Source organism: Centruroides vittatus, unplaced genomic scaffold (genome assembly GCF_030686945.1).
Source record: "Centruroides vittatus isolate TY-2023 unplaced genomic scaffold, ASM3068694v2 contig_1079, whole genome shotgun sequence".
NCBI lineage: Eukaryota > Metazoa > Arthropoda > Arachnida > Scorpiones > Buthidae > Centruroides > Centruroides vittatus.
The window spans coordinates 94777-102591 of NW_027120694.1; the positions used below are offsets into that span (position 1 = coordinate 94777).

At 30.9% G+C, this 7815-nt stretch overlaps 1 non-coding gene across 1 annotated transcript; it reads right to left on the reverse strand.

Annotated features, from left to right (window-relative positions):
- Positions 1-3568: 3568 nt before the first annotated feature.
- Positions 3569-3641, reverse strand: TRNAA-AGC (transfer RNA alanine (anticodon AGC)). Its single transcript has one exon. It is a non-coding gene; the product is annotated as a tRNA-Ala (tRNA).
- Positions 3642-7815: the final 4174 nt, after the last annotated feature.

A 7815-nucleotide genomic window follows, 5' to 3' on the forward strand; every position in this document is an offset into this window, starting at 1 on the left:
TAATCTAATTTTTATATTAAAGTCGCATATTGTAACGTATGTAATTAGGTTATGCACCGTTCAGTTTATTATTGATATATAAGCTTATATAATAATTGACTTTGTAGCTGAAATTGTTTGTTTACATATTCCTTTTTTTAAATATAAAGCGAAACAGAGACTATCTACTAATGACGTGTAAGCTATGTTGAGGGAAAGGAGGATTAAGTAGTATTAATGGCATACGAATTTGTTCTTATAACAAAAAACATATAAAAATTGGAGGCGCCAGGTAACGATCCCGGTACCAAGGTCTGTATAAGAAGGTCAGGACACGCGTGACCTACTTCTCGAGCCGCCATTTTGGGGTATTTTGAGTCGCACATTTTAAGCAAACTTGTACGAGCAGTCAGTTTTATACGACATTAATTAAACTAAAATTGCATAAATCCAGTGATTTCCAGTCAAAATTATAATAATGATTTCGGATGATTACGCATCCCCAATTTTATGTAACTTTTCGATCAAATAGTTTAAAAGAAACAATCATCAGCATCACTCACTGTCGTGAATGAAACTAATTAAATAGGTGCTAAAACTGATGCAATTACGTATATAAGCACTTGGTAAAGTAATGCAATAACATAAGTTATCCAAAATTTTATTTTAAAGCATTTACCAATACAATATTAATGCATTAAAAAATAAATACTGGACTAACGTTTAATTAACGAACATTTTTGGCTTTACAAAGGCTTAAACGTCATATTTTCCTAATTACATAAAATTTAATCAAAAAGGATAATATTAAATACAATTTGATGATATTTTTAACAGAGCTTATCTGAGACATAACTTCTTTCTCTGTAAACACACAAGATACAAATATAATAAAACACCATTTTCGAAAGTCAGCAGAAGTACCCAGAAATGAGTTTTTGCTTCCATACAGATTTTTACATTCAAAGTACTGTTCATATCTCTGGCAAAAATATGTAATCTCACTGACAGAAAAGTTAAGATTAACAGTTCTAACTGAGATTCTTCGAAATGAAGCTGAACAACAAATAATTTAATGTGAGCTCACATATACACTCAAACCTGTTTTTGTGCAATTTGTTTTGTGCGGTATATGAAAATTTCAATCAAATTGGCTCCTGTAAAATTTTTTAAAACTCTATTGGATGTTTTCTATGACATCAGCAGGTTTTTCATTTTTTATTCAGTAAAATTTTTTTCTCATACGTTTTTCCCGGTCCCCTCTCATTTTAATAGCATAAAAATCATAAATATTATGTTATATTTGAACAGATGCGGTAAGTTAGCTCCCCTTCAGCTTTAGACTGCGGGTGTGAAATTTCACGCCTTGTTAAATGAAATAACACTTTCTGCAGCTATATTTATCAAATAAAATCATTTTTTAACGATTATTTTTAACTTTTTAATGTTAGATTGGTATTTAAGTGTAAATAATTAATTAATATAAAAAATAAAATTCTTAGAGGATTTTTCCCCATTAGGGATTGCAGAAAAAGGCCCAAAGAGTTAAAAAAGCATTTCCTAGTTATTTCGAACGGTTTTGAGTTATTTTCTACGCGAGACTTTTTTATGCGGTCCCTAACCACCGCATAAAAAATACTTTTTAATTGTGTTGCCAAAACTATTTTTTTAATAGCTACTCGTGAAGTTTTGTGCGATTTTTTTTATGCGTTTTCTTTTATGCGGTCCCTATCCACCGCATAAAAACAGGTGTTGAGTGTACATCTCAAAGACAGCACCTATAGAAAAATACATAATATACACTACTCTCGCATAGTTTAGAATGTTCAGTTGGCTGCCACTTATCCTGTCTGCAGTTTTGCACCCATTTCGCTTTCCTCCGCTTATCTGCAGAAAATCTAAACAATCGAAAGTCGGTAGACTTACTTTTACAATTAGGTGCCACAGAATAACCCATTAACGTTCTGAGTACGTATATACGTAACAATAGTCGACTCATGCAGGGACCACGTATGGTGATCTCTATCGATATGCCCCAACATGGCCGCCGCCGCATAGAATCATGGGAGTGTGTCCTGACCTTCTTATACAGACCTGGCCCGGTACCTCTCGTATGCTAAGCGAGCGCTCTACCATGTGAGCTACGCCCCCTTGTTAACACAAATACACTTTACACTTTATTTGTACGAAAGTAAAAGTCATTTTTAAAATTTGACCTAATTTCTGACATTGCCATGTGTACGGTTTTGCGTCGAGCCGAGTGTAGCGACGCGCTCTCTAAGTACCGGTTTCGAACCTTACAAACGGACTGTCCACGTGCAGTTTTCCGTGTTTCTTCACGTGATTAACACCTAAATAGGGCCAGTTTAGCATAAAAATCTTCCTTGGTTCATCTTCCTTGCTTATAAATTTATTTTTATTCTGTTTAATTTTAATTCTCAAAAACAACATTAAAAAATGATCTATTATATAAATGTCTTTTTACATCATAATTTACATAATGATAAGAACATAACTTATATTTTTAAGATAAATTAAAATATATTTAATAAATTTCATGGTTATTATTCATTGGTGTAAGAAAGAGTTAATCAAGTTTAAAAATAGAATCAGAAAAAGGTAGGGCCTATATACTGATTTTCACTTAAAGTAATTAAATCGAGTGACTAATAGGTTCTTGTAAATAATAGAAATTATTATTATTTTATTAGAAAAGTAATAAATAAATAGAAAGAAATAATAATAGAAAACACAGGGCCATAAAAATAATAAAAGACAGGATTTTTAATTAATAGAAAATGTAGGGCCTTAAAAATAAGATAGAATGCAGGGCTTGTAAATAAAATCAAGTAAATTCCTAGACACTACTTTTATATAACTTATAGGCCCTATATACTGATTTTATTTAAAATAATTAAAATCACATAAATAATAAAAACTCTAAAAGATTTTATTGAATTTATAAATTATTGTGTGTGTCAATCAATCTTGCTTTAACTTTCAATCCCGTTGCTGCTTTGGACCACCAGTGTCTGAGTGATTAACACTACGGAAAATTTGTCGTGGGTTCAGCATCAGTCGCGTGCAGTTTTCTGTTTTTTTTTTTTCTTTTTCTTTTTTCACGTGTTTAACACGTAAATAGAGGTCAGTTTCCCATAGAAAGTTACCTCCAGAGTCACCCCCTATTTGACTTGTGTGGTTTAATGCAACATGGCAATTGCAATAATCTATTTCTTTACTAAAAAGATAACGTTTAATTTTAAGATTTAATTTAAAAAGAAAGTCGGGTTATGTAAAATTAATTAATAGAATTCATTTTAAAGTAACACGCTTCTAGCCAAGAACATCACTTGCATATATGCTTCGTTAATATTATACAAAGTAGTTATATCAATCATTGGCTAAATTAGTAATCACTCTTCAATTTCTATTTTAAATTCGAGGGGTTCCGCGAAGTTAACACAACTAAACAAGCTGTTAAAAACTGCTCCGGATGGCACAGAGCCCATTTTTACGTAATATATGAATTAAATTCATACCAAGTAATGCAGGACGGATATATTTTGTGACGTACAAAACATTAAAATTGTGGAGGAGCCGGGTATCGATCCCGGTACCTCTCGCATGCTAAGCGAGCGCTCTACCATCTGAGCTACGCCCCCTGTTATATATACAATCCCATTTAATTTCTTTTATTGTTAATCAAAGGTCGTTTCTGGTGTTACTGCATCTGTTTTCAAAAGTTATTTTAAAATCGTGACCGAATTTCTCACTAGCAACCTGTTGCATAAAACTCTTAGAGTTGTTACAAGTTACAAATTACAAGAAAAATGCGTCGAATACATAGTTACAAGCTACTATTAGTAAGAAATTTTGATTGCTGAAAGCTTCAAGGTTGCATGCTTGCTAGTGTTGTATTGCTAATTATTCCATTAACTGAACTTTCATATTAATTAGCTTAAAATATATACATAATTAGAGTGTTGAGTAAGTATTAATACATAAACTTTTATGCAACTACAATTAACTCTTTTGAATATATTTACTTGTAGTTTTCCTACTTTCTGTCTTCAAAAAGTAATGTATTTTTTGTGTTTCAATTAATTTATGTCTATGTAATTTTTTAAATAAAAATGTTAACTTTTTTATACCTGTATTATATTTAAAAGTATTTAAATTATAAATAAATATTGTAAAGAACAAGATGCAGGTATACAAGATGTATTTATATGTTGTGGCACAATATTGTTCGCTCCATTTGAGAATTAATAACTCCCGTGCTTTTAGTCAAAATTTTCTGAAATTTTGCAGGGCAATTTGTATATTAGCGAAATTGATGATTTTAATTTTAGTTGTTAAAGTTTGAAGGGATGGGGAGATAAATGTTTTAAATGGACTACGAAGTTTTTCCTGCTTATATTATTATATTTTTTCTGACATATTTGCTTCGAACAGATAATAATATTTTCTATAATTTACATTTACGTAAGAAATCCGTGAACATTTTGTCCATAGATGATTTTGGAATTTTTATCCATTGTTATGTATAAACTTAGGAAGTTCAGCTGAAAATTTTTTTTAGAAAGTGATACTGAAAATGTGATGAATTTTCATGGCAAAAGTACTCTTAAAAATACATAAAAGTACATTTTTAAGCGTACTTTTACGTACCGGTGCATACAATACGTAAAATTCGAGAAAATAACAGAAAATTCGAATCAGTCACTTTCGAAATCTGATCCATTAGATTCATAGTTTACAATCATAAAAAAATTATGCTTGCAAACACAGAACATTCCTCATGGACAGCCTCAGACGGCACGAAGAAAGTAAATCTTTGAATTACGAAAACGATCTCTCAACATCAATAGGTCTGAAAAGGGCATATTTGGTTTTCACTAAATACTCCAGGTTTTACAAATGAAGATACTTAAAAATCACTGTTTCTCAGCAGATATATCGGTATCCTCGAGCTTAGAAACAGTGTACAGTTTCTTTAACGTCTTCTTGTTTCAACAGATTCTTTATTGTGGTCGCTGAAGTCTTTCGTCTAGTTTATCAATGTATGTTCTTGTGGTTGAGATATTTTAGGGATTAAAGCCACATGAATCCACGTGTCCCATCTGGTTATTACAGGCTGTTTGAGTCATGTCTTTATATAAATGTACAGTACAGTACATTTTGAAAGACATTTAATCAAAATATTTTTACCCCCAAATTTTCTCATTTCGGAAATGAAATGGATGGCTTGAAAAAATTCAGCACTGTTAATGCAATGGGTACAGCATATCTGTCGTCGGAAGAAAAGGCGACTGTGATATTACCGTAATGATTCAACCACAGCTTTTCCTCTTTCTTATTTTCAATGGAAAGGTTATTTTCTAAACTCTTCGACTCTAAATACTCTTCGTAAAATGAAGAATTATTATATGATTTATGTCTTGAATCAATTATCATCTATATACTTTATATACAGGTTCAGGAAGTGCATATGAAATTGCAATGGCACAAAATTGCCCTCTTGTTTACTCAGAAGCAATTAAAGTTGAAAAAATATAATCATTCAACTAACTAAATGATTCTCTTTTTTAATGGTAATTCTCAGCCTCTATTCCCTCAATGTTTTATATATAGATTTTCATTAAATTTTTAATATACTTTAAATAAGTATTCTAATTTTTCGATATAACGATTTTTTTTCTAACGAAAATGTGTAAAAGTTGTTATTGTTGTATGGTTTTGTGTACCAACATTAAGAATATCGATGCAAAAAAGTATTGTTTACTTGAATTCATAAGCAGATAACAAATTTATTTGTGTAATACCGTATCTATGATACTGAACAAACACGAAAATAGCACTAAGAAAGCATAAGAGCACAAAATAGGAGATGCTTTTATAGCCACAGCGAGAGACGACTTTTGGCACCCAATAAATGCAGCGAGCGAACCTTTTACTGCCCGTGCAGTTCGTACTCTAGAACGTTCGAAGTATGAAGTACTCCTGTATTTGAAAACCCGTGTATAGACGTGACGAAAACTTGGAAAACTCCACGTGGCCAGACTATTGGTCAAGCGGTCAGAAATGTCCAACTATCAATATTTACTGAATTTATCCAATTGACCACTAATGGGCCGAAGTTTGATTACTAAATTTGATATGTAATTTTTATTATTATAATTAAAATACAGTTTAACACACTAATATTTTTTCTGCAAGATATTTTTCCAGAAATGCACTTGTTTTACGATGATATTCAACATCATATAATGTTATATCAGTTGTTCATATCTCTGAACAGGTAATGCCTAAAAGATAATTAGGGTCAAAGCTCTGAACTTTTTAAATATGATCACCCTGTTTAATATGTAAAATACAAGCCTAGTATTTACTAATCGGGTGAATACTCTCCATTTTACATATCAATACAGTATTAGATATTAGATTAAGAAATTGTGGGAAGAGCGCGCTGCGTTGAGTCGCTACACTCAACGTAACGCTAAACCAGACAAACAGCCATGTTAAAAATTAGTTCAAATTTTAAGAATAACTTTCACTTTCGTACAAATGAAGTTTAAAGTGTATTCGTGTAGGGGGCGTAGCTCAGATGGTAGAGCGCTCGCTTAGCATGCGAGAGGTACCAGAATCAATACCCGGCGCCTCCAAGTTTTCTGTTCTTTTATTATAATAAAAAGAACAAACTCGTATGCCATTAATACTTCTTAATCCCTCTTTCCGTTAATATAGCTTACACGTCATTAATAGATAGTGTCTGTCTCGCTATATATTTAAAAAAACAAAAAAAAATATGTAAACAAACAATTTCAGCTGAAAACTCAATTACTGTATTGTATAAGCTGAACGAAGCATAACCTAATTACAGATGTTACAATATGCGACTTTAATATAAAAATTAGGTTACTATTATTCTTCACATAAAAGACGTCTTCCGAAGTGCAGAATAATGTTTGTATATCCTTTAATTTAAAATTTGTTTTAATTTATTATAGAGCTGTGTATATAAGAAATACATTGTGTCGTGCTTTACCTGTATGACAAATAATTCAAAAAGTTAATTTTAGAGTATTAAAGTTAATTAAAATTGATTTATTAGTGGATTTACTAATAAAGAATGAAATATATTATTTTTTATTAATATATATTAATAATAATAAACTCATTATGTAATTGCCGGACATACCTGTACCTTTCATATGTTGCTAATAACCACATGTCATCAGCAGACATTTAAATAGAGAAGTTATTTTCTCCCTAAAATTCGACCTAATTAAAATTTTAACTGTTTATTCATCATCTTAATAAATTTTGAACTTTTGCCTTAATTTGTACTATTCTCTTCCAAAATGGCTACTAAAATCCAACGAAAAGAACAATTTTCTCGAGATGGAGACATAAGCCACGTGCAGTTTGCTTCTGTCGCCATCTTGTTTTGGCTCTTACTTTGTTACTTTGACAGTCATTATAAAATTCGTCACGGATAAAAGAAAGTGTTTAACTTGTAATAGAGCTGCAAATGAAGCTAGAGTGTTTAGAAAACAAATAACAAATATGACATTAAAAAGTGAATAAATATGACCTAATTTATAAAATGTTACGCGATTCCATTTTACTAGCCTATAAAGCAACGTAAGGCTGTTTTTAAAAGCCTTAAGTTGCTTATAATCAATCGGTGAATATTTCTCGAAAATAAAACACACTCCCAACCAAAATCTAACGTAATACACAGAAAACAGAATATACATATTTCGTTTTCGACAATTAAATGTAATAAATACAAAATTCATTTATTAATATCATAAATTAAATGTTAACCAA